This window comes from Cyanistes caeruleus, chromosome 14, assembly GCF_971803275.1.
Source record: "Cyanistes caeruleus chromosome 14, bCyaCae1.hap1.1, whole genome shotgun sequence".
In the NCBI taxonomy this organism is placed as follows: Eukaryota; Metazoa; Chordata; class Aves; order Passeriformes; family Paridae; genus Cyanistes; species Cyanistes caeruleus.
In genome coordinates, this window is record NC_141714.1 from 7605594 (window position 1) to 7633463 (window position 27870).

Consider the following 27870-nt stretch of genomic DNA (forward strand, 5'->3'; position numbering starts at 1 on the left):
TCTGCTGTAAAGTCTCTCTCAGTGTTGGAAATCACATAACTGAGAGAGGTGATCTAGTTTTAATTCTGTCACCATGTTTTGGTGGGAGGCTTTTTCCTCGTATAGAGAACTAACACAGCTAGATACCTTTGTTAAAATGTTGTACATGTTAAGACCTATTTATTTGATAGCAGACAAACAGAAAAGATCTTCTGACTGTTTCTATCCAAAGAAGCTTGTGAAAGGTTGGTCCCTGACAGAATTCACCTTAACAGATACTTAGGGTGAGACTGCACTCCAATACTGTCTCTGTGATTGCCAGCATCTGTTGTGGTTTGCAGACTTGTCCAATGAGATTTGCTAATCCAGTTGTGTGTTTGACCCCATGTTGCTGAATACAGCTCTCTGGAGCATGTTACATCCAATACAGTTAACCCTCAGGGACAGTCTTATTGCCACACTTTCCCATACAGCCTGTTCTGTATTGTGAAAATGGATATGTGGTTTAAGTTGAATCAAAACTCAGGTGCTGTATTTGCATCAGTAAATACAGACCTCAACTACAATGTAGAGAACTGGATTCAGGCTTCCAAAAACCTCTGGCCTATTCAGATCTAAACTGGGATTAAGATCTTACAGTAATGAAGGGCATTGCAATATTTTAGAGGGCATGTTGTCCCAGTTTGCTCATGTTCTGAATTTTGTAGGAGCAATGTTCTGTGGGTGTGCTCTCCAGTAGTCTCTATCACTGAAGATCAAAATGATGATAGCATTTGGAAACTGGAATTGGAAGGTGAAAGTTTTTGTTGGCTTTGTATCTGCTAATAAATGATGCAGGGAAGTTTAGTGTCTGGAGAATTAGATTTTAGCTTGGTGATTCATGCTTTTACTATCCATTCACAGAATGTGTGGGTTTGAGCTCAGGTAGTTAGTGTCATGCTGAAAAAGTCAAAATGAATGTGTATTATTCCACTTGTAGCCAATGATGATTTCTAAGAATTCAGACTCTTGGTAAGAGTATGTTCCACCATGAATTTCTCAAAGGAACCAGCCAAATTCACATTTTCAGATACTGTTAAGGAAAGTGGGGTATGAAAATACAGAGTAAGAAAATCTCTCTGATCTTAACTTTTGTACTATTCTAGCTTTTTTCTTTTTATTTCATCACAAGTTATTTCAAGGAGTTGAAAATAGAGATATTTATACAAGGAGGGATTTAAATTTTAGGCAAGTCCTGTATGTTATTTTTTTATTAAAATGCCTAAACAGCTGTTTGAAGAGATCATAATGCATGTTGTGACCACAGCATTTTATAGTTTGGTTTGTAAAAGATACACATTTCTTGTAATGCTTTAACATATTCTTTTTAACTTGAGGTACTCTCATCTTCTCTAACAGACAGATGTTTGATTTTAGTGGGACAAAAATAAGCTCTTACAGTGCTGAGATCTTTAGAAAATCTTATAGGAGTGTAATGGGAGTTTTAAACTAAAAGTAAAAGTTCATTGCTTCCCAGCATTTCTGTAAGAGTCAGACAACATACCTGCAACCAAGCTTCTGCCTAGCTCTTTTCCAGAGCAGCCCAGCTCAATGTAAGTCTTGCTCTTGCCCTGAAAACAAGTAGAGCACCTGGGACTTGTCATCCTTTGTATCCACATCACTGGCCTCCTACAGAAGCTTTCTAAATAAATCTTTCCTTGAGTACTTAACAGATGACTTTCTCTGCAAGCCTCTGTGCAGCTGACCCAGACCTCTGATCACTATGGATCAGCTGGCCCTCCTGTGCAGGGGCTACACAAGGTGGACAAGCTGGTGAAATGAAGGCCTCCTTCCCCTCTGGATTATTCACCTACAAAAAAATCAAAGTAAAATCTGGTAAAATTGCAGTCACTAGCTGCAATGCTAACTCTTCCAAATCTGACTTTTTATTAAAACAGTAGGGGATGAAAATGACAGGCTAAATTCAGGTGAGACAGGCCCCTAGAGAACCATGGTGAAGCAAAGGCGAGTGAATCGATCCATGCCGTAGGACAGCAGAGTCTGAAATGGCACGGTAATGGCAGCAGCTGAAGCTCCTATCGATGCAGCACGGGATGCTTTTTGCTCCACTGATGACTGTTGTTCAGTTTCAGAAAATATGGAAAATTCTCTTTCATTATTAAAAATTATCCAGAAGATGTCTGTATATCAGGTGCAAATGTTTACAAATCATTACACTAGTAATTTCTGTAACAGTACTCTTACAAGCACAGGAAGGTCAGGGACTTATTTAACGATTGTGTTTTACTTGTGGAAGGGAAACAGTGCTCTAATCCATTTGGTCTTAATAGTGAAATTTACTCCAGAACGTAAGAAAATGTTTTGGCCAATTTAAGTAATGGCTGTGATTATAGCACATAATGTGGTGCGTTCTATACTACATAATATGTTATGAATAGCACGCTGAAGGATTTTTTTAGTGTATGTATATTACATAGAAGCACAAAGGATGCATCTCTGAACTGTTTTTGTCTAGCTGATTATAGGTCTAACTGCTACTGGAGGAGGCTGAAAGAGCTTTGTTGAGAGACATTGATTGATTAATGAAGAGTGCAGCAGCAACAGACATAACATTGCAGTTATAGATTTTTCATACTTTATCTTCAGGTCTTGTAAAGATACAGTGGTGATCAGATGATGAGGTTTCCTTTCACCTTGCAGTAAGATACAACAAATCATGGCATTCTGCAATGCCACAAAACAGCTTTTGACAGAACACCGAGTGAAAGAAAATTCCCCCACAATCACGACTTTACAGTTAGACATTGTCCTTTATTCCTTCTGATCTCCTTAAGGGAGAGATGCTTCAAACAATAATTTAAAGTAATGCCCCAAATTTAGAAATAAAGTGGGAACTGTACATTCAAACACTTAGGGATTCTATTTTTATTAAATTGAAAGTGAGTGGAAAGTCACATGTGAAGTCTGCACACATTTCATTCCTGGTGATAGATAATTTGCTAAAGAAACCTGTATTTACATTGCAGGTTAATGAGTACAACAGCCTAGAGTTAACAGTTTTATTTGTTCAATTAAAACAATAGCTTGTGTATCTAGTTAAAGAGAAGATGTAAAAAGTCCAGCATCAGTATGCAACCACAATATAGTGGAGTTGGTATTTTTATCTGAAAGTCAAATCCTGGCTGGGAAAACACATTTCAGCTATACAGGACTGATCATAGGGGAACCAGTGAAAATAAACTGGATTCTCATTCATTAGCTGGCATTTTGCTGTGCCCCTGTAATAAAGGTCTAAATAGGAACAGAGAAAAGAACTGCCACAATAGGCAGATGTCTTTACCACTTCTTTTTAGAACTACTTTTAAAGACGTGTTGGAATAGATTTTTTGAATATTTTCATATTATTCTGTATCTTTCCAATAAATCTAAGCAGGGCCTAAGTTTTATGAGGTTTAGTGTAATAAGAGTTTAAATGTAAGTTGTTTTGCAGTTGCTGTTAAATCCACTGATCTTCCAGTGAGTTTAAACCCATTTTTAATAATGTTGTTGTTTAATAACAACCCATTTAAATAACGTCTGTTCTTCAAATTGCCCTTTCATGCCCTTTTTATATGATTTTTGTCCTGACTTCAGTTCACAATATATCCCTTTTTAATCCATTTACAATGTAAATTAAGAATCAGAGCACATGAAGTTCTTACTAAACAGTCTTTTAAATGTATAAGTATGTATATTTTAGAAATTATAATTTATTTTTTTTTTTAAGATAGAAACTTCTCTTAGAGGAAGCATCTCTTCAAGGATTATCTTTTATCAAGTTGTAATTTAAATTTGTAGTATTCCTCAGTTCATAAAACCCCAGTGAAATTTTATTCTGAAACTGTTTTTTTGCTCAGTTTAAAGGCTGATTTTATTTTAGTCAGGGTGAATTGACCTGTACACATTTACCTGTAAATTTTGTACAAATACAAATAATCACATTTAGATGTGCTTAAGTCTCTAAATGCTTTTTTAGGATGAATATTGCACTAAGAAAACATGAGGTGAACACCTCATGTGAAAACATGAGGTGGGTATGTTTCTTTGAGGTGCAGGTAGGACACTTAGCAAGTCACTGGATTTCTGTATCGGACTTGTGCTTAAAAAAAGCCCTGAATTCAATGTTAGGCCAGATATCTTCAGTTCTCTCTGTAAAAGTTGTCACTGAAAAATGCCTCACAGTCAGTACATCATCGCTAATGATAGTTTCCATTTTCAGCATGTATTAAAGAAAACCCTTTTGTTCACATACAGCCCACACACTGATGCAGCATTCAATGATCCCAATGGTGAAACCTTAAGTCAGTTTCCATTAGGAATTTTAAAATGTGTCCTGTTCTTAAGCAATTAGCATTGCTCCACAGAAGCAACTGGAAGTATGATAGTTAAAACAGGAGAGGATTTTAGTCTACGTTTCAAATTTTTATCATAACCTGGAGTGCAATGCAAAGTAAGACCTGCCATATTCCATGTGTGAAATCATTCAATCATCATAGAATCATAGCATAGTTTGGGTTAGAATGGACCTTAAAGACTGTCTCATTCCAAACCTTTTGCCATGGATAGGGACACCTTCCCATAGACCAGTCTGTTCAGAGCCCCATTCAACCTGGCCTTGAATGCTTCTACTGATGAGGCATCCACAGCTTCTCTAGGCAACCTAGAGAAGCTAGGGGTCAGGTCTCTAGGGGTGTCAGGTCCCCACCACTCTCACAGGAAAGAATTTCTTCCCAACATCTAATCTAAACCCTTGCAGTTTGAAGACATTCCTCCTTGTCCTATCACTCCATGCCCCTGTAGAAAGTTCCTCCCCAGCTCTCTCGTAGCCTCTTTAGACACTGGAAGGTGTTGTAAGGTCTGCCAGTAGCCTTCACTTCTCCAGGCTGAAAGCCCCCAGCTCTCTTAGCCTGTGTTCATGGCAGAGGTGCTCCAGCCCTTGGAACATCTTTGAGACTCACTGCAACATCTCTCTTACATTGGAGGTCCCAGAGAAGGATGCAGAACTCCAGGCAGGGTCTCAAAAGAGCAGAAGAGAGGGGGAGAGGCAACTCACTGGACCTGCTGGTCACACTACTTTTGAATGAGTTCCTGAAATGAGCTGAGATGGTCCAGTTCCCTGCTGTTCAAGTACTTACATACGAAAGTAAGTACCTGTGTTGAAGCTGTACTTGATTTTGGAATCTCATAGGCATCAGAGCATCAAACTCATACAGTTATAAATAAATAAGCAATGCTGTGTAATTAGCTATCTTGGTGATATAAAAAAATGTAAGCACATGTAGGCATCATGCATTCCAGACTTTGCATAGGATTTAGCAGCAGTCTGTTTCAAATATCAGCTGAGAAAATCCTTTTTTATTGACCCAACAAGAAAAAGGTGTGAATTCTATGACTGCCAACATGTCCCAGATATTTTTAAAAAGAAATGTATGTGTATATATTCTTTAAACTTTTAGGTTACTTTAATCTTATAATCTTAAGTAGATTCACACACTTTGATTAATATGTAGGATATGGTAATTCTGGGATCTACAGGGATCAGACTCTTCAGAAGAAATCATATTTGTGACAAAAGAGAGAAACTACTGTAAAGTGCACAGGAGCACTTTAAAACAGCTTAGAATGGGAAATGAAAAATTCTAGTGGAGACTTCAGGTGAATTTATTAACTACATTGTTACTGCTGGGAATATGAACAGAATAAATATTGAAAGATTTCATATGCCACAGCAGTGTCTGTTAATGTCATCCTGAGGCATTGTTTCAGTACTGAATTCACTCTGTATCAACATTGTGTCGTGGGAAGAAATAAAAAGCCAGTTCCCCATGAAAAACACTGAACATTATAGGCTTCCCAAGTCCTCTGTGGCACTGGACTCTTAACACAGAAAGCAAATAAAGCAGGAACTATTTTGCAAGTAGATCCACTCAGATTGCCTCAGCACTTTGGTATATTAGCAGGGAGTTACAAATGCTTGGTTAGGTTGGCTTCATTAAATGTATTTGAACAATTGAAAAATAAAAAAGGAGAAAACACACATCTCTGACATGCTGAAAGTACTTTTGCATCTCAGCAAAGTTCAGGAAAACTCTAAAATAACTAAACTTAGCAGCTTGTCAGCATCTGCTGGAACAAGATGATATGGTGAGGTGGATTTATACTTTACTTCTCAAGTTTATTTCTGTATCCACATTTCCTCCTTCCTCTCCTCCTTCCACTCTGCACCTGTGTGCCTCTCCTTCCCCAGCTGTCTTATAACTGCGCAGATTCATTGTGCCCTATCAGCCTTTGAGTTCAAGTTACTCTCTGGAGCATTTGCTTTAATACAAAGAAGAGCATACAGAAAGAGCACTTTGTATTTCTTTCTCCTAATGACACACAAACCTGCCTGGCTGATAGCTGCTGGCACTGAAACCATCTATGCTGCTTCCTCACTCTTGTTCTCCTCTTTATCTACTGATGTAATTTTACTGGGAGTGGTGCAGAACAGATAGAATAGACAGATTTCATTGGATTGAGTAGCTGCTAAAGGAGAAAATGCCAATAAAATACTTAGCCTCTGCCTGTGATGTGTGGATTCAGGAGACCTCCTTAGAATAGAAAATATTTTATTATAATGGTATCAAAGGAAAAAAGTGGTGAGAAATGTATTTCAGTGAGAAATGAATTTTCTGCTTGTGATTTTCCGTCTGTTGAAGACTATGCAGGTCACTTCTCACTGTTAAGCTCTTACAGAAACAATATTGTATTCCTTATGCCAATTGTTAGTTGGGAAGAAACCAGAACAGAAGAGGTGCTGTCTTTGGAGGTTTTTGGCACTCTGGCATATGCTTGTCATACAGACTTGATGCTGCAGCAACAAATAAATATTAGCTCCATATTCAAGAATATGATACTGCCATCTGTAAGAGGCATTGGTCTCCAGTTTATTTGTAGGGGTAATTTGCTCTGTTGATTTTTAACAAGCAGAGTTTTCATGTATGTAGTTGAACTTCGACTACAACCACTGAAATAATGTGGGACTCTGACATTTCTGTATTAGTTCTTAATTGTAGAATTTGCTGCTCTTGCTGCTCCAGTGGAATTCAAGGTTGTTGACCTTCAGGGTTCACTTTGAGGCCTGTCTCTTCTTTTAGGCAAAAAAAAGGATTAGGTCAGAAGGGGGAGTTACTAGGAGCAGGTGAGAGATTTTATATATTTTTTTAACTTGTGTCATTCTTGGCACATACTGTCCAGTAAAATAATGGATAAGGATTCATGGGTAATCATTCATACAATTGCAGTGCCAAGAGCCACATGTGATAATACAAAAGCTGAAGAATTTAGAAGTATCCATTTAATTTTACACTAGTCGTCATACTAACTTGAGGAGTGAGTGTTGCATGAGGAGGCAGTGCTTTGACATAGAATATGCCTGAGCATTTGACACAGAAGAGGGACCACAGAGAATGATTTTCCTGTGCAAGCTTTAGTGAAGATAAGGAGAAAGCAATGCATAACTCAGTCATGTACAGCAGCCAACAGGGATTTTGCTTTACACTGTATTTGTATAATTCTGAGTCCCTGTGTCTTTAATCATTTGCATTGCTGCAAAGCTTTTAGAACTGCACATACAGACATTTTGCTATTGGAGCATCACCAAAAATTCTGTGTAAGCACAATATGCAGGGAAAAACATGTCTTGAAAATATTACCTTGTACAGGCCAAAAAAAAAAAACCAAAAAAACCCAAAACAAACAAACAAAAAAACCCAAAACAAAAAAACCCCAATATGCTGCAAAGGATTTTTGTCCTTTTTTGGAGTCATGAAACTGCTAATATTAGGGCTCTTTCCTTATTATTATTTATTTATTTACTTAAAAAAACAAGTGTAAAAGGGCAGCCTAGAAGCACAATGCTTCTAGAAGCCTAGAAGCAGAATGGAAGATGGTAGGACTAAAATAATTTACAGAACACATAGGACTAAAATAATCTACTGAACACATAGGTAACAACATTTCTTATCCCTTTCATACATCCTCAGTTGTCTCCATATAGTGTAGCTAGCACTGAAACTCCCATTTTTAAATAGGGTTACTTTTTGTTCCAAAAAAGACAACATTTTGTTTGTGGCTTAAGAATGTTATTTTATGCTGTGGTGTGAGATTTATACTTCTCCCCCACCTCTACTGTTAGCTAAAGGTGCTTTGTAATACATTAAATGATACAACACAAAAGAGCTAATAGAATTTGAAACCGCTTTGGTTCTTAGAAACATGTAAAACTCTGCATAAAATGAATATTGCTGAAGCTCAGTCTTATTTCCATATTCTTTCCACATTGTATTTGTGTATAATGGGCTTCCAGGAATATTCATGACCTTACAGCTGTCCTTTTTGTTTACAGTCCAGGGCTCTGTCCTTGAGATATGTTGCACACAGAATGAAGACAAAATCATGGCTTCAGGCCTCTCTCTCTCTTCTCTGGAAAAAATAAATAAAGCCTATATAGGAGACATTCTCCAGTCAGTATTGGTCCCGCTACATGTGAGTGATTACACCCTGGGAAACAATTATAGATGGTAATAAAAAATTTAAGCTCTAAGGACAATACAGTTTTTCTCAGGAACTTCCAGGTAAAAGCCTGTTTTGGGTTTTTTGTTTGTTTGTTTGTTTGTTTGCTTGGTGCATTGGTTTGTTTAGGGTTTTTTAGTTATCAAACTCACTTATTTTTCTCAATTAAAAAATAGAAATGGACAAATGCATTTCATAGCAGTTTGACTCAATATTTTAGAAGATCATTTTCTTTTTGAAGTCTGTATCCTGCTCCCACACAAGCAGCCTGTTCCTTGTTTGCTGTCAGTGAGCAAACAATTGATGCACATTTACAATACTACTTCAGCAGCACAATGGTGATGGCAATGTTTGGTTTATTCTTGCTGCCATGCAAATTTTCATTTTTTTTGAGTAAATGTATTTTTCTGCTGATATTTTGTTTTCTGGCAGGTGCTCAAAACTTCCTTGTTCAAATGTATTTGCAGATGGCACAGGCATGGGTTCTGTGTGGTGTCTGAGTAGACAGTGCACAGCCTGGGACAAAATGACAATCACTAATTATTTTAGAACAAAGGGCATATGTGAAATTTCAATATCAAACGTCTCGATACCAGCAGTGCTGTGCACAAGCACTACCAAATGTAGCTCTAAGGAGATGCTTTGGGGCTGAATTTGGTGAAGTTTGTAACTGCAGGATGTGACAGTGAGTATCCAGAACAGCTGTGCTTTTGGCTATGGCTTCTTGATGTGGAGCCTGACCCAGAGAAATGCAATCAGTGCTGTGCAGGTGGAGGACCTGTGCAGTAATACTGAAAGTGCAGTGTCTTTTTGATGTTAATTAGGGGTTTTCTGTTTTCTTCTTCCACTAGGAAATTTACAAAATTTGTTAAACAAATGGGATGTCTGATGATTTTATATTGTGAAATAATTGTATGACTCATAGTGCACTTCATTAATTTAGATTACAATTCAAACTTTCTAGAAAATGACCATGTCATTGTCCACTTCCCAAGTATTTCTGAACATCCAGATCTAGACTTTTCTGTAGGGTTTGAATTTCATGAATGTTTTGTAATTGCAGGAATGTCAAGCTGCTCAAGTTAATCAGTTCTTTCTGGAGACACCAAGCAACTATTTCAAAGTGTTGTTCCGTGTCTGGACAGTACTTTCATGTGTACATTCACAAGCAGCACTACTGGTGAGAATTGTTGCACAGCTCTGGGTAACATCCTGAAATTCAGCATTCACTTGATTGTGTCTGGATGTACAGACATGACTCCAAATTCCCGCAGGATCTATCCTCTCTGGCAGAGATATTCTATCTGACATCATTGCTTAAAAGGAGGTTCTTTCACTCCCCCTTGCCTTAAGTTCCAGGAGCAGTTTTAACCTGCTGAGGTTCATCATCTTTTCCTCCTGTCCTTTGTCTGATTGACCGGTTTCAGCCATACAATCACAAACACAGGCAAGAAAGTCATCACATTGTGCAGAGTGATTTTAAGAGAAAATCCTCTTTGTTTTAGCATAAAAAATTGGCATATCCGTATAGAACACTCAGCTCTCCCCTGACATTTTCTGTGGCTGTCCTAAGTGCTTACAGTTATTCTTTAGGATTTAGGTATATGTCCTGCCAGGATTTATGAGTTCCTTCTCTTTAAGTACCTCTTAGCTTTAGCTAAGGCCTTCAAACATAGAGTGGAACTCTACCTTTCCAGTAGCATCTTTCAATGTCAGGAGTTTTACAGATTAAAAAACACTTTTCTCCTTTTAGCTGTCCTTTTTAGTGTTTTTCTTGATCCCTCCTCAACTTTAAGTAGAGTTCTTAAACAATATGTTACTGGATTTCCAAAATCAGAAACTCTTCCTATTATTTACTGGGTAAATAAATATGTGTATATGACATTTAAATGAGTAAAAATACAGTCCTTTTCCAAAACAACTGAAGTTGTTTTGGAAAATACAACTAAAAAATAACAGTAAGATATAAAACCACAAGCAATAATATCAGTAGGACACAATAGAGAGAGGATAAGTCCTGTCATTTGTAGTTCAGCTGTATCATGTTATCTAATTTTTATTAATAATTTATTTTTAATAACTACATGTATAAATTTTGTTTACTGAGATAAAAACTCTGGGTATTGGGTGTTAGGTGAGCTTTTTTAGGGACAGTACTTTTGTCAAGTACCATGGTTAACAACATTATTTCAATGTTTTTCATCTTTCTCTTAATTTATACAGTGGCACGCTGGTTTTACTGCCTGTCTCCCTTGTATGAGGACAGGGCATTTATTCCACATACTACATTGTTTGAAAATAATAGTGATAAGGCACATGAACTGTAAAGATATCTCCCTTGAGGTCTTGAAAGGAAGCTCTGGGAAATTTTAGGGTGGATGTCAAGACAGATCCATGCACTGTATGTGCATGGTGGGGAAATTACTGTCACATGAGCCTGCAGAGCTTTAGCAGAACACTTCATAATGCCACAATAGGTCCCAGCCATCCATATTCTAGCAGCTGATGCCTCAGAAAAGCACAGAAAAGAAGAAAAATCAGATAGTAAGGAAAGCATCTTGGGAAAAAGGTTTATAATGAAGAAGATCCATAGCATTCTTGCTTTCCAGTGGCGCTGCCAAGCTGTTGTATAAAGGACTAGAAAGACCTGAATTCATATGTTTCAGAGAGCAGATCTGGAAAAAGTTTTCTGCTTTTGCAAACTGGGCAGTATCTTTGAGTCCAGTTCTTGCTGCCATGAAAGTCAGAGTCAGTGTTGGAGTGAGATCTTGCTGAGTGGCTTTGAAATGCCTTTGAAATACCCTAAGACATAAAAATATACTCCAAAGCAGATAAAGATGCTGCTTTCCTTAGAATGTTGGTTATTAGCAGTCTCACAGTAAGTGAGAGTAGGTGGGAGGTTCCTTGTATGGCATGAAGACCAATTACATCCTCTTCATTGTCTCCAATATTCTACTACAGAAGATGCAAAGAGATATTAGGTCTGACTTATAAATGATCTTTGTAAAATATGTATCTATTTTTATAAGAAGTACAAGGATCTATCCTTTCCCCACTGAGCTGAGCACCTGTTATTCTCATTATGAATTTATTAGTAGTGCAGGATGTTCAGCAGTACAAAAAAACATTCTTTTTATCAAAGAGTGTTCTGGTAAGTTCTGTCTTTGTTTAAAGGGAAAATACTGCTCCTCAGTTTTGAAATACAGCTAAATGAGAAATGTTAAAAGGCAGACATCCATGAGATATGCCACTGGCGCAAGTGGAAACTGGAGGTGGTCCAGGGATATGCTATTGGTGTCATTCGAAAAGCTCATTCACGGAGTTGTTCAGCAGCATCCTCAGACTAACAAGCTCAAGGGAGTGAGTATCAACCTGTACCCTCCTGACTGACAGTTAATTTGAAAGATGGAAGTTTATTTTTTCCTGGAAAAAGCATATAGTTGAGGGAGAGATATGTTGTCTCCTACTTTCCTTTCTCAAGGTAACTTTGCCACAACTTAGCCCTAGCTGAGATGAATTACATAGTTGGGTTCAAATTGTCAATTTGCCTTTTCATTCCACAAAGGTAGTTGAAAAAAAAAAAGCTAAAAATTATATATTTTTCCATATTCAGTATATTAGAATATACAAGAGCTTGGTGAGCTTTAGAAGTCAAATTACACATAAACCTCTGTAGCTGTTTCTGTCAAAGGAGAAGATGGAAACTAGAAAACAGCAGCTTTTCTGTGGCCAACATTTAGGATGCTTGGGATGCTGGAAAGAAAGAATAATGGATGCACTTGTCATAAGTTGGAAAATAGATCTAGTGTTTATAATACAACTAAGGTAAGCAAACAAGCTCAAACGAGCTGAGCAGGCTTCTGTGTAACACAATGCCACATGAAATGCAACTGCTGAAAGGAATCTGTGAGAGGGGAAACAAAACTGAGCAGGCGAGACAGACGGTATAGTCTAAGTTCAGTGCCTTCTGATGACACTGAAGGTTTGCACTTGTTTTGGCAGCTGATTTGGTGTTTTTCCCTATTGAAAATGAGCTGGGGAAGTGCATTATATGCATCTCTTGCACCTCTGGTGTCAGTCTGCAGATTCTAGATTAAACATGTTTTTGGCAAAGAAATGTCCAGTTCTTCATGCCCAGTGGCTCACCAGGGTGGGAGTTAGGAGCAGAGTTAAGAGTTGAGGTAACTATTTTTTTATGGAAAATGTCTCAGGGTTGGTATTTGATATTTTGCCTTTGTGGTTGGTTGATTATTTAATGGAGTAAATTTGCTTTTTCTTCTTTTCTTCTGTTTGTCTTCTGTGATTTTTCTGTCTGATGAACTGTATGCTATATTAGGCTTTAAATGTGGACAGCACTAACTGAATAGTATTATCGTCCCATTCTGATATTCTCAGCTAGTAATAAACATAAAGGGAAGATACTCTGCAGTATACTGAGTACATGCACACATTGAAAAGTTGCTAGCACACTGTAATATGACTTTCTATTTTTATTGTACAAAACTTTCTCATTTAAAAGAGCTCTCATTCAACTTCTTGCCATACCCAGAAGTACAGTACTACCTTGACAGTCAGAGAAATGTAATAAAAAACACTGCTGATGTGCAGTTGTATTAGAAGGAAGTGATAGGTACAGGAATGTCCTGAGTTGCAGTATATTCTATCACCATCCTCATGTACTGTTGAAACCAGGTGAGGCAGTGCTCCCTGCCTCCCCCCCCCCCCCCCGGGCTACCTTCTGTTAATGGGCCCATCAATGCCCTGCCCCATGACTCATAGATAACTTCCCCCTGTATTGTCCCCTGTTAATGGGCCCACCACTGCCTTGCTGCATGACTCAGAGATAACTTCCTCCTGGACTGTTTTCTGTTAATGGCTCATCAAGGCCTTATCTCATGACTCACCATCCCATTGTGAGATGCTCCTCCCCGAGGGAGGAGCCAAGCATTCCATACTGGATATAAGCTGAGAATTCGAACACCACAGCAGCCCTTACCTACGAGACTTCCAGAGGACAGGAGCTACTGCTGGACTTTCAGCTGAAGACCAGACCCCCTTTCTTCCAGAAGATCACGCTTCAACAAGACCACCTCATCTAGACGACTACCATCACCCTAACAGGGTTCCAGGCTGTATTCTGACTCTGTCAGTGTTTTTGATATTATTGCATTTATTCTTTTTATCATTTTCCTATTAAATTATAATTCTGACTTGCGATCTCTCACTGGTTTGATTTCAAACTAGTACAAGGAACAATCTTGTTTTTCAGCACTTGTTTTTCTATAATATAACTTTTAGCTGTCCCCAAGCGTATTCCCTGTCTACCCTCTATGGTCACAGTTCAGTCACTCGGGTTTAGCTTTCCGGAATTTTTTGAACTCTGGAAGTCTTACCACTCTGTGGTCTAAAATTGTCCTTGCAAGGAATATAAGACTCTCCTTTACATAATTATTCCTGTAAGTGGGGAAATTGATTACAGCAAAGTCTAAGACCGACAAGGTCAGATTTCAAGATAAAAGTGGGGAATTATCAAGAAATTCTGTGGTCTTCTTTCTCTTTATCATATATAGAGGAGCATGAATGTAATATATATAATGTTCTTAGTATGTGTCTTAATGATCCTCTAACCTACTAATTTTCTGGTATATAAAAATGTATGCAAAACATAGTAAAAACTGAGTTGCAAGGATTGTTCTTTGCTACCCTTTGGTATTTAGGCAAGGAGCATCTGTATAAGTCATCATAGTAGCTTTACATTGGTCAGTTAGTATTTGATGATAGCTAAAAATGTTGTTCCAGTCCTTATCTGTAATGCTGTAGTCAGGAGACACTATTTTTGCAGAAGAAAGGGCTATTGATTGTGTTTAAATATCATCATAGCAAAAAACCAGTCAAAGCAAAGCCTTCTGAAAATTGGCTTCCAGGAACAAAAGAGAAAAAACTGGTGACACAAATCCCTCCTCTGGTACCTTTGTGCTGGATTTTCAGCATTGTAGAATATATTCACTTTACTCTGCTCAGCAGCATAGTCCCGTATTCTGACAGCTGAGTAATGTTCTCCTCACATCTTCCCTTGTAAAATGAAAAAAGTAGGTAATTTAATATTGATGTGACAAGTGCAAGATAGATCTCTACCCAGCACAGTTCACGGCTGAAAGTACTAGGTTGCAGACCTTCTTTAAGGGGAACCAGATTCCTAAATTCTCCCTCCCCCCACCCATTTCCCCCTGCCCCAATTAAACACAATACAGAAAAAACTAAAAACTAAATTTTTCCTTTGATTATTTCAGCATGAAAAAAATATCTTCTGTCTCCAGTTCCACAAAATAAACCAGTGTCTGTTATTTCTGCCAAAAAAAGGCCCTTCAGCCAGATATGTGAGATACAACGTATGTATGTTTCCAGTGCTGATATTTTTGATCCACCACTGATTTTCTTTTCTTGCAGTTTTTACTCTTTCCTGAATCACAGATGCAGTTTACTGATACTTCTTGTGGCCACTGTGGTTGGGACCAAATTAAGGTTATTGCCTTCTGAGACAAAGTATGACAAATTTTTTTCAATCCAAATTACATTTCTGAGTTTGTCAGGGTCTGTTCTTGGATTTCACCAGCTTAAAAGAGACACATCATACAATCCCCATACCAACATGTGCATTAGACCTACTGAATAAACAGCATTGTTGGGCTGTCCCGATTCTGCAGTAGAAGTGTTATATCCTGTTATCAGGTCTTTAACCCATTTCTGTCCCCCTGAAGCATTAGTGCTGTCTGCTGCTCCAGCCCTTCTGCTGCAGATCCAGAGCAGTGACTTGGCGCTTGAGGTGAGCTATGCTACTCCTCTGTCCCTCTCAACCAGTTAGGCATCTTCTTGTCTCCAAGACAGCTCAGAAGTGAAGTAGAGCTGTGATTGGTGTGGGGAGTGTGATAAATATAACATTGGATAAAAATTCATGAAAGAGAATAAATAATTATATTTATAATACTGTAAAGATACAAAATGTAAAATAATCCAGAGATTCCTTTCTGAGTCGGGCAGTAACGATCAACAGCGACGCTTATCAGCACAAAATAAAGAGCAGGACACGAGCAATCAAACCGGACAGTAAGAGTGGCCCAGTCGAGATATCCATCTCCTCCTCACCCAAACTGGGCACTCCATTCTGGGAGATGCAATCAGGAAACACTCAGAGCCATTCGCCTGTGAAAGGACTCTGCTAGGCCGACCATTGACTCAGCTCATGGATCCAGGAAGTCTATTCACACACACATCTAGACTCTTTGTTGGACTGTGCCCATCCCGGGTTTGGCCTCAGGATACAAAAATCCCTATAAAAACCCCAGACCACAGTCCCTTCTTGGTGGATTTGGGAAATCGGTACCTCTTGGTACAGACCCCTGTCCACCCGGCGCTGCGCTGATCTATTTATTGTGGTTTTTTTCTCTCGTTGCTGGTGATTGAAATTATTTTATAATAAATTGCTTTTTATATTAACCCTGTTTTGCCATTGCATTTATAACAGGGAGTCTATAAATCTTTGTGGAATGAGGTTATGTTGAGGTGAGAAGTGTTTAACAAGGGACCCAGCACCACTGTGGAAACTGTGTCCTTGGTAACAGCAAAATCAGATTGAATCAGGAAAGGCAGAGGTTAGCATGGAATTCAGCTCTTCTAAATCCCACTGAGCTTTTTCCAAAGTCTTTAATAGCATCATGGATTTGTTGTGTTCTTATACTGTCTCTCAAACCCAGTGTTGTTAAAGATCCAAATGGTTGTGACCCATCGCTAAATTGATTTTATATTACCCGTTTCTGGTTAAGGTTATCCAGTAGCAGAATTTTAAATTTTGGGACAGTGCTTCAGAACTATTGAGAACTGACTTTTTAATCAACTTTTTATGAAGCTGACAGCAGATTTATCATGAAGTTCAGTGGGTGGAATGTTAGCCTGCTACCAAACATTAAACACCCTCATGTTTTCTGCCTCTGGGCATTGACCAGAGTGTATCTTTCAACTTGGAGTTTTTCATGCACAATTATCTATGTCAAAGGAATAACTTTTCTTCTATGCACTTGAAGTGGTACATATTCACTGCTTCTGTGACAGGCACCATGCTCAAATATCCCCACACCAAGGAAGGAATACAAATTAAAAGACTGAATACAAAAGACCTCTCAATATTTTCACTAATATCCTGCTTACAAATGACTCAAACACACTAGTTAAGGAAAAAACTAATCTATTCAAATTAAAAGGAATATTTTAATCTAAAAACACTTTTACAGCTTTACTGAAAAATTCATAAAGATTGACTGTTTGCCCAAACTTGTAGTGCTGTTCTATTGACTCTATGTTCAGCCCTGCACAGATGGTAACTCCCATTCACTTTGATGGGAGATTTGCCTGGTGTAGGACTGCAGAATGAATGCCCAGGATGTTAATTAAATGTACAGTCAGCTGGCCAAAAAGTAGCTGGCTGAATCATAAGGACAGCTCTTCCTAGCTTACCTAAGAATACTTTTTAGTATATAATTATACCACAAAAGCTGACATCAAACTAATGATAAGGGCCTAATGTAATACATGTAACCAAGGAAATTCAGGCCAACATTCCTTGCTTTGATCACCAAACTGGGCCAAGCTAGTACACAAGTCTGGATCTGGATACTCTCTTTCTCAAGCACTGATAGAGGTGAAGGAGGTAATACTGATGGAACTGGCTAAATTGGATGAACTGGTTGGGAGGTAATAGTATTTGTTGCATATACATGCAGAATCCCTCCACAATTAGAAGGTGGGAACAGGTATCTTTAGTCAAAAGATTTTTCCAGGGTGTGAAGGAATGCTCAGAGACAGAGTATGCTCAGAGACAGCATATGTTTATAACTTGATCTCCATACTTCATACCACTCCAAACTCCATGAATTTCAGTATCAGCTCAATGGAGTTTTTTCCTTCGACTGTGATTTCTTTACAGTGGGAAAAGGAGAACACCCCCTGGGTGTAAAACTGTTCAGGAAGGTCTTTTGGCAGGCACAAAGCTACTAGAAGCCTAGGAACTGTGTTTCTATCCCAAATCTCTTGAAGCTATAGAACTTAACTTTAGAGATGCTTTAAAGCATTCTTGTTTCACGTAACACTGTCTTAAACAAGCTGGGAAAACAAGGTCTAGAAGATCTACTATGGAGTATTAGCAAAATGAGCTGGGAAACCAAAGTCAAAGAATAGTTGCCAGTGATTTACTGGAAGTAGAAATGGATATATCAAATGTAGTTTCACATGGATTTGTCATGAGCAAGATACTGTTAAATATTTTCATAAGTGACTTCATTGATAGGATAAGGAATGTTCATATTAAGTTTGCAGATGCCACAAAGCTTTGAAGACCCAGGTATAGAGGAGAACATGACTAAAATTCCAAGGGATCTTTACAAATTAGAAAGATGGCATAAAAGAACCCTCAGGATGCAGTAAAAATAAGTCCAGTTTCTGTACTTAGACAAGAATCATTCATAGAATCAACTCAGTGAGAAACAACCAACCAATTTACAGTCATAAAGGAAAGGAATTAAGGGTTGTAGCTGTCTGCAGCTTGAACATGAGTGGGGAATGCCATACTAGTGTAAAAAAAAGTGGAGGGAAGAAATTTTGAGTTCTAAAAACAGGAGCACAGTCTGCTGAATGAATGGAGTATTTCTTCTCTTTTACAGCTGTGAAAAGTTCTGAGCTAAGTTAAGGTTTAAATCTACGTGCACCAGAACAGATTAATATAGCGACATATATATGGTCCATATATATATAGCAATATAGAGTTTGGGTTGTTTAGAATAGGGCTTAAAACACTGAGTAGAAACATGATATCAGTCTTCAAATACAGAAAAAAGCTGATACAAAGCCAAAGGGAATAACCTTGTGGACAGGACAGAGTGAGTGATTCAAGTGCAAAACAAAATGTTTCGCTAGGCTTTAGGCAAAATATTTTTTTTTGACAAATAAAGTTAGTTAAACACAAATTACTGTAGAACCTTTTTCTATTAAGCAGAGGTTAGAAAAAGTGCCTGTCTGGAATGAGATGTTGATATGATGGAATGATATAGTTCAGGATGTCTTGGGATAGCCATATTTCTTCTTGAAGTTCTTTCCTGTTTTGTAGCATTCTCTGACCTGTTACAAGAGACTTTAGGAATCTCTCCAGGAGATTTGTTTCTCTGCTTGCCCTGAGCTGACCCTGACTAGGTTGTCTTGGTTCTAGAAGACAGGTGTCTGCTAGGGAGAGCAGGAGCCTCCCTTGGGATGAAAGAATGTAGACCCCCTCCCTCCGAATTATTATAATTTTGAAATCAAGGGGCTCTCAGGCAGAGATCTGGGGATAGGAATAACAGTTCTTTACTAGTATGTATAACAAGGCAAACAAACAACAATAACTACAGCAATAACAAGAACACAGAACCAGGGACCCCGTGACAGCTTTCTCGGCTGAGATGGGAAGGGATGGAGGAGAGGCTTTGCTTCACAAACCCCTCGGGCAGTCAGTGCCGGTGCTCCTGCAGGGCTCTGAGGAACACTCAGCTGGAACAGCAGGGATGAGCTGAGATCCTGGGCCGGTGGCTGAGGTGGATCAGCAGCTCCGTGGCGGTGCCTGGCACTGCCACACGTCCCGGCAGGACAGGGGGTGCGAGGCCACCAACAAAGAGGGGAGAAGGAGAAGCAGCAGCAGCTCCGTCTGGGTGATGGCGAGATTCCCTTCTCCCCACCGCAGCAGCTCCGTGACCCAGCACACGAACGTCCTTCCCCGAAGCCGAAGAAAGCCAGCCCCAAAAACTGTCCCCACCCTCCTTTCCTGCCCCCTTTCCCCCCAGGGCCCGGCCACTCTTTGTCCTTTATCAATCACCCCTAAGTACCAGTAGTTAGGTTGTCCCAGCACATAATGGGTAAAAATTCCCCGGGCAGGCCAGAACGACAAAACAAAAAAAAAAGGGACACCTAACCCTCAACATAGGTTGAATTCACTCTCTAAGAGCTTCCTGAGGCCTGATCCATATTTTTTGAGATGCAGGTTGGCTCACTCTTTCTTTGGCCAGCTTCCTGGATTACCTAGTAGCAGATTTTCTGTAATTGGGATTACATTATAGACTTGGCAACTAGCTGTTGTTTTGGATTTTTCTTAAATTATGGCCTTGAAGCATTTGTGAGAAAGAATCAGTGAGACTTTTTGTCTTTAAAACACTTGTTTGTTACACTAAATATCTGACTAGTCTGATGTTGTCCTGGCCATGTGAAGGCTGCTGGGTTTTCCTATGTCAAGTAAAAACCGCAAGTTTACAATGAGAATGACCTTTCTTCTAGATAAACAGCAACAAGAACAATTGTGTTTGTCCTCAACACCAGCCTTCAATGTATTAAGTGAAAGTAGTTAAGGTACAGCCTTTACAGCTTAAATACTGAGTTAAGTAAGAGTTATGTAAGGTCATAGAAAAACAGTAAACACCAGAAGACTGAAATGATACATTGATAGAATATGATATATTGAGTTGGATGATACCAACTCAACCAAGCATGAGACACATGAGCTGGATGTAGACAGATAATTGTATTTCTCTAGGCTCTATTTAATTTAAAAATAGCACTATAATTTGGTCTCAGACAGTAGAAGTCGGTGAAAAGTGCTCCAGTAGTACTGCATACAATCTGCTTGAAGTTCTTGGGTAAAGATGTTCTTCTCTAGAACAAATTATTTTTCTTCTTCTAATAAGAAAAACAAGGGGAAGCAGATTGCAAGATCTTAATAGGCTTTCTTTTTTTTCCAGTGGATTTTGTGCCAAATTCTATGCTTGCACAAGTTCTTGAAACCTCTGATTTCACAGGGACTTTGTGGCTGTAAAAGAATAGATTTCTTGGTCTTCATATCTAAAAAGCTTCCTTCTGAATGAAGTGCTTTACACATGGAATGGCTGCTGAAGCAAATTGACTAGAATGGTAGTTAATTTTACACTGCTGCCCTCCCATCTGAAAAGCACTTTCAATGCCCTACAGAGAAATTAAAGAGGAGGGGTAGACACATGCACATAGAGAGAGAGAAAAGATGCTTGTAAAGAAGGCTTTAAAAAGTGAGCAGAAATGAATTAGTACTGTCTGCTCTCTGTCCTACATTTTTGTCATACTGATTGGGGAGAGGTGTTTCTACAGGGTGGAGCATATCCAGTGAATGCACAGAGCCAAATTTGGTTCTAGAATGTTACCTTCAAATAGCTTTGCTTAAGGGCTAGAATATTCCCAGATTACATCTAGGGATAGTGAAGATTTTATGTTTAAATCAGTTTTTAAAAGATGCATTCCTGCTTAATGTCTTTCTATGTTGTAGGTTTTAGGGACATATTTTTGTACTGATGTTAATTCAGCATATCTCTGCTGAGTGCATTACAATTATATCAGTTTTATATCAGCAAAGTTTCTAGTTGCACCTCATCAAACCAATCTACAAGCTTTTACAAATACAGACCAGATGTCTTTAGTTAAAAGTGAAATTAAAAAAAGTGAAGAAGGCTCCTGATAGCTTTGACCAGCAGTATTCATGAGGAATTTTGACTGTGAAAGTCTATTGCAGAAAATAATCTTCAGCATATGTGGTCAAACAGAAGTGCTGCTAATGCAGCAGCTGCGTTAGGGGTGAGAACAGGAGTCACAGGAGACCATGCCAGGAAAATATGTTGATTATGCAAGGTCTCTATCTTTTGCAACAAAAATGGTATAGTGATATGACATAAGATTGAACAGCTGTTTCTCTGAACATTTGAGAGTTTTTGGAATATATTTTAAGGATGTCTTCTGTGTCTAAAAGGCAGCCTATTTGGGGCTGTTCTTGAGTAGTCTGATGTTATTTTCAAGGATGTAACAGAAAGGGATACACACAATACGACAACTCCAAACGTAACCCCATCTAGATAAAGTCTATTTTCAAGAATCTTATCTGATTTCAGAGCTCAAGAAAAATTTTAAACTCCTTCACAGAACTTCACATCATTATGGGAAGCCTTTTTTGAATTTATTTTCAGATAAACTTTCTTCTTTTATGTATTCTGAGGTTGTCTGAGTACTGGTGATGGTGACAGCCTTTGCAGTGTTATCATTGATTTTCATTTTTCATCTGAAAAATTTTTTGTTTGATAGCGTCTCTTAGGAAGTGCACTTCTTTACAAATGTTGATTCTGTATTCCTCATTGGTTGAAGATAATAAGCAGATTCTCAGATATGGTAAATTGTCATAGTTCCATCAACTCATATGCTGATTTAGACAATCTGACTAATTGTAATAACATACATTTTTTTTGATTGATAGAAATTGTACATTAAAAATAATGTGAGATTTCTATCATCAAAGCATTAGAGTTATACATTATCTTTAGAAGGATACTATGTTCTTCTGTTTATTTTCATTCATATGGAAATGTATAATCAATTATTTCTACCCTGTTCATTTTAATTAGGTTAACATCTGGATCTGTATTAATCATGTCTAAATCTTTAATTTTATTAGTTAGATATGATCTAAACATTGCAGAATCTTGTTCATTGGAACATCTATTTAATGAAACCTCTCATTATCTAAAACTTGGACTATGTGCCCCAATATGTGTAATATGTATTGGACATTCATTATTTATGGTGTTATAAATGCAATGGCAAAATAGGGTTAATATAAACAGCGATTTATTATAAAACAATTTCAATCACAAACGGGAGAAAAAAACCACAATAAAATAGATCAGCGCAGCGCTGGGTGGACAGGGGTCTATACCCAGAGGTACAGATTTACCCAAATCCACACGGAGGGTTGAATGTCCAGGGTTTTTATAGGGATTTTGTGTCCTGAGGCCAAACTCCGAGCAGTCACTGTTCCACAAAGAGTCTAGATGGTTGGTTGAATGGATTTCCTGGAACCATGGAACTGAATCAATAGACAACTGGGCAGAGTCCTTTCGCATGTGAAAGTTCTGATTGCCTCCTGATGGTATCTTTGGTTGGGCTCTCAGGGAGAAGTGTCCAGGTCTGGTGTGGAGCTGATGGGTATCCTGGCTGGGCTCCTCTCAATGTCTGGCCTGATGCCCGTGTTCTGCTCTTCCTCTCAGGCTGATAAGCGTCCCCTAGGGTCGTTATCGCCTGAGTAGGCAGTTACTGCTGGGTTTGCGGAGGAATCTTTAGGTCACACTATATTTTTATGTGTTCTATATTGTTATAAATATAGTTATATACTTATTCCTTCCTTCACGAATTTTTTTCCAAAGTTACATTTACCACAATGGGTAGCATATCCCCTTCTGATCTGGGTTATAGGAGTTTAACCAAGTATGCTACTGTCTCTGAATTCTGTCCTGAATACAGTGTTCTTTAATTTTCAGTCAATAATGAAATTATTTAATATAGTATTTAAAATAGTATCTATTTTGTTCTTTATTTTTCATTTGATCCCTTTTCTAGTCCTTGTCACCTAGTCATCAGACAGTACCAGAACCTGATCTTCAGATTGGCAAATTAAATGGAGAACTTCAAGAGCACTGCTACTTGTGTCAGTGGCAACTGCTAATGTGCAAGTCATTTCTGTCCATGTGGATCATACCAAAGAAATTCAGACACTAGACAGGGTCACATTATAGTTTTGAGTTCATCTTCTATTTCTGTTTTGTATTTTTCATGCCTTTGGTCAACAGCTTTAAGAAAGTGATACGTGTATGATTTCAGAAGTTACACAACTCATTACCTGCAATATAGCTGACAATACGATTTGAAAGACTTGTTTTTTAAGTTAGCAGATTTTTATCACAACCTAAGACAATTCAGACCCCAGATGTGTGAAGGAATAAAAGAATGGGAGCACTCTTGCCTGCTCCTACTCTGGGGCTCCCCAGGGAGCAGCAGTTATCCATGAAAGCTTCTGTGCTAATGCAACCACTGGTATGAGGAGGAGCCTACTCAGCTGCCCCAGGCACAGCAGAATGAAGGCAGGCTTTCAGAAATGTAGGGAGATAAGGAAAAGGGAAGTGATGGCAGTGATGTTTATCTTAAATTTTAGTTCATAAACTCAAAAAACACTGAGTGGATGTTGTAACTGATGTACTCTTTCCAAAATCTGTCTAAACTAAAACCACTGAGTTCAATGCAGCTCTAACAAGGACTCACTGAAGCCAGGAGATGAGGTCACTTGAAAAAGAATGTAAGTAGACTTGTGCTTTATGAAAGTGGGGAGCAAACTACAAAAGAGTAGTTTTCAATCTGCAGCTGAATTGACTAGGAAAATACAGTTTTCCAGTTATGGGTTTTCCTGAATCCAGGCATGTCACTGTGGTGAAGAGGCTCTTTCTAAAAGGACAAACACCCACAGAGTTGAAGGAGAATGGTTTTGTGGATGGTCACGTGAGCTTTTGCTGAAATACCAGTTCAAGCACAGAAGCCTAACCTATGACTTTTTTTGTGAGTGTTTTTGAGGCACAGTTATGTATATTCTGCAATGAATGGAACCTGAAATGTAGAGGCTCAACATTGCTACTAGCAGTAAAGTACCTGACTATAAATAGTATATTTCAGTCAATTTTCAGCTGACTATAAATAGTGTATGTCAGTCGATTTTAATCCTTAGAAACAGCATTTATTTCATGACAGCTCCTTCTCTTCTTTTTTGTCCTTATGTAAACTGCTTCCTCAAAGATCAATTAAAACAGATATACAAACACATTAACTTATTAAGTAATAATTATTGAAATGTAAACAATATAACAAATGATGGGACATATTAAGAAATATATAAATCCTCATCAAATGCTGAAATTTGTAATAACCTGCTCTGACTATACTTTCATTGTAGTCATTCAGTGTAGTTTCACCTGTTTTACCTGTTGCTTTTTTACTGTCATAAAATTGTAGACTACAATTATGCTTTGGTTTCAGCCATACCATGTTACACCACAAACACTGAAGGCATGGCACATGAGCAGAGCCCAGTCCATCTGCATATGTACACATATGTCTGCCTTTAAACATGTAAGCTTTGTGCTGACTTGCAGCCTATCTTCTCAGATGATGTCTTAACCTCTTTGTTTGACTGCGCTCTGAGTTAATGAAATTTATGCCTCCTGGTGAGAAAAGAAACCAAAGGCTTGGGTGACATTGACATGTGTCATGCAAATACTGTCTGTACCTGTGAGCTGCCTGTGCTATTTGATCTTCTGCCTTGATGTGACTGTACTTTTAGGTGCCCTAGCTGAGAAGCAACTTAGAAATTGTAAGGTTGTGCTATTGAAACCAAAAATACATAAATTTGGTGTCTTGTCAGCTAATACCTCTTGCTTTAGTGACATTAAAGGCTGCTGACATGTGTGGTCGCGGCAAGAAGGCTCTGCAGTGCTCTGCAGCAAGAATGGAGCAGCTGCTGCTGATCAGGGAGGGAAATCAATGACTCAGCATTCATCAGAAGCATCCTCCTGCTGGTCACCACTGCCAAGTGCCGACTCATCGATTTTTCTCCCTGCTAGGCAAAGACTGCTCTATTTTCTTTACAGCAAGCTTTAAAATATTTCCAGTGCACTGTATGCAGCTGTCAGCTCCCATTGGTGGGTCTCAGAAGGAGCACCCCAATGCATGAATTGCACTGGGGCTGGGGCATAAATCTCAAATTTGCCCAACGTAGTTTTTTCAAAGTGCCTGAAGCTCAGCATGTGTGAATCTACAAACAACCCTATCTACCCCAAACAGCACAAATGAGGTGTTCTGCTTCCCATAAGCTCACTAAATATTTTTTTCTTGTGAAGTGTCAAATGGAACACAATATGCATAGCTCATGGATTCATAGCCACAGAAACAAATCTAACAGCATGCAGTTGTCATCAATAAATATGTTTAGGAAAACCTCTCTAGCCACACAGTTTCAGCACAGCATGTGAGTACCACCAGTCCTTCAATATTCAGAGAAAGAGATGATATCGCGCATATGAGGAGTGCTGTCCTTTGATTTCTCCTTTTAAAAGAAATCATCCTTGCAGATGTTCTCCATTGTTCCCCAGTCTTGAATATCTTCTTTATTTAAAGAGACCCTGGAAATCAAAAATAGATTCAGAAAGGGGTCTTTGTCTGCCAGTATGAAAATCTCATGAGTCATGTTTTCCCAAATGTTTCGCAAAATTCAGTCAGAACTCTGCTCACAGCTTCAACTTCAGAGTTGCTGTGAAGGTGACTACAAACAATGATATTGGTTTCCAATTTGAAAAATTCACGTACCCTGAAATGTGTGATATATTCACTTACATCTCCTTTCCGTTTCATTTACAAAGAGCAACAGAACTGGGGAGTTGAACAGTAAAGCTTGAAAGCTTTCAGTTCCATTCAGTTTTGAAGATGCAAATGAGACAAGTTCTGGAATCTGCAACCCAGCTTCTATCTGCTGATATTAATCTAAGAAATAGCATATTTACTAGAATACTTACTGAAACAGAAGATTTACTTAAAAACAGTATCTCACTGTATTAGGGTTGCAGAGATTTTCAGACCTGTGTCACCGCTGTTCTCTTCAGAAACAAGGAAATATGCAAATAAGTTATTTATAATAGCTGCTGCTTGCTATGTTTGTACAATAATTATATTTGCCAGTTAATTGACCTTGTGTGCACAATAGGGACAAAAATAAAGAAATTATGCATGAAAATTCAGAGTAACACTGAATTGGATTTGTTTGGAAAAATGTATTAACTGTTAATTTTTCAAAATAATTTTCCATTAATTGCTGCTGTAATGAACATTTTTGTTTTACTCTGACAACCCTAGTGTTAACATAATACATCGCAAGCGAAGGCAGACCACTTGATTGCAGTGTTTGTGCTGCAGTTAAGTACACTTTTTGTTTAATGTTAAATTTTCATTTCAAATGTTTTTACAGGAATTCAGATGTTGTCCTATTTGTTAGTTTTGTTAAGAACTCTGTCATGTGAGTGCCAATGTGTGTAGTAACACCTAATAAATAATGTGAAGTGTTGCAGTGTACTGCACTTGCATGACCATTTTTATATACTGCAATTGTTTTCCATGCTTCCCCCACAGGTTAGTCTGGCTTCCAGCAGAGACAGAAGTGAATAACAAGCCAATCAACATGCAAAATATTGAACAGAGCAGATCAGCACATAGCCATCAGCCAAACGTGAGATTAGTATGTGGCTGCAGACAGGATGGTGAGTCTGTGCTTGGCTTCCTGAGCCTTGCACGTCTCTCCCTGTATCTTTTGAATCATTTCTACTGTTTACTGGTCAAAAGATGAGCTGTTCCTCATGTCAGCACTGGATGATTAATACAGTGACAGAAGTAGGGCCAGGCTGTGTTCATTGCCAAGTACCAGTGAGGGTCTTCATTTTGCCTGCTTGGAGCTTTAGAACTGTATCCCAAGGTGTGAGCCCCCAGTGTTGACCTGGGATGGTAAAAGCAAGTAATGTGGGCATACAGCCTGGTGATGCTGACTGGCTCTTGCAGTGTTCAGCACATAGGAACTTACTCTGACATGTAAAGGCCCTTGGTCAGGCTTTTCATGAGGAAGTTTGATCCCATTACAGTGTGTGATTCCACCTCTGCTGTGCCCAAGTGGTAAATTCCCTTTTACTTCAGTAGATTTGACTTGAAGAACCAACCCATTGTCCAAAGACATTTAGTTTGTGGCTCACAGAGTTTTCTGTTGAAGAAACACAGGTCTGTTATTTCCAGTGGTACTTGGAGGACCTACTTTTGGTAGATGTTCTGGTCTTTGCTTTTCAAGCCCACTAAGTGAGAGCCTGCTTGCATAAAGAAGCTCTTTTCTCTAGTGGGAAGAGCTGGCACTGTCAACTGAGCTCAGGCACTGGGCTCCCTCTGGATGGGCCACACTTTTAACATTTTAGAAGGTGGAAAATTTCAGCCTTTGGGGTGTTGAAGCAGTGATTTGAAAATGAAAATCTCTGAATCTCATTACAAATCCTCTGAGGCATCCAGCACTTTTTTTGTTTTGTTTTTTTTTTTTAGAATTTCTGGAATTCCCATTAGCTACCATAAGAATAAATGGACAACTGCCCATAATTTGGCTCTGTTCTCAAATGGTCAGGTATCTATGAGTTGGGAAGCATTGACTTTTCCTGTATAGGTTGGTTCCTTTTTGTGAAACAAGTCAAATGTTTTTGCTGTATCTTTTCCAGAAATGAATATTTTACAATCCTCCTCTAGTGCCAGAACTTCCTTATCAAAGCAGCTAACCTATGCTAATGATTGTTTAAGAGTAAAATGGGGAAAAAAAATGAA

The 27870-nt window shown here is 38.5% G+C and overlaps 1 protein-coding gene across 17 annotated transcripts in view; it reads left to right on the plus strand.

Moving 5' to 3' along the window:
* The window catches only part of MAMLD1 (mastermind like domain containing 1), a 256179-nt gene that overhangs the window by 53442 nt on the left and 174867 nt on the right, over positions 1 to 27870 (plus strand). For 8 of the 17 annotated variants that reach the window (XM_086850517.1, XM_086850501.1, XM_086850518.1 and 5 more), the window contains one exon: positions 26653 to 26780. The exons of 8 other annotated variants lie outside the window; for them this stretch is intronic. The gene's annotated coding sequence lies outside the window, so the exon portion shown is untranslated. Of the gene's footprint in view, positions 1 to 26652; positions 26781 to 27597; positions 27677 to 27870 lie in introns of all 17 variants that reach the window. One more of the 17 variants, XM_086850506.1, reaches the window with a different exon arrangement.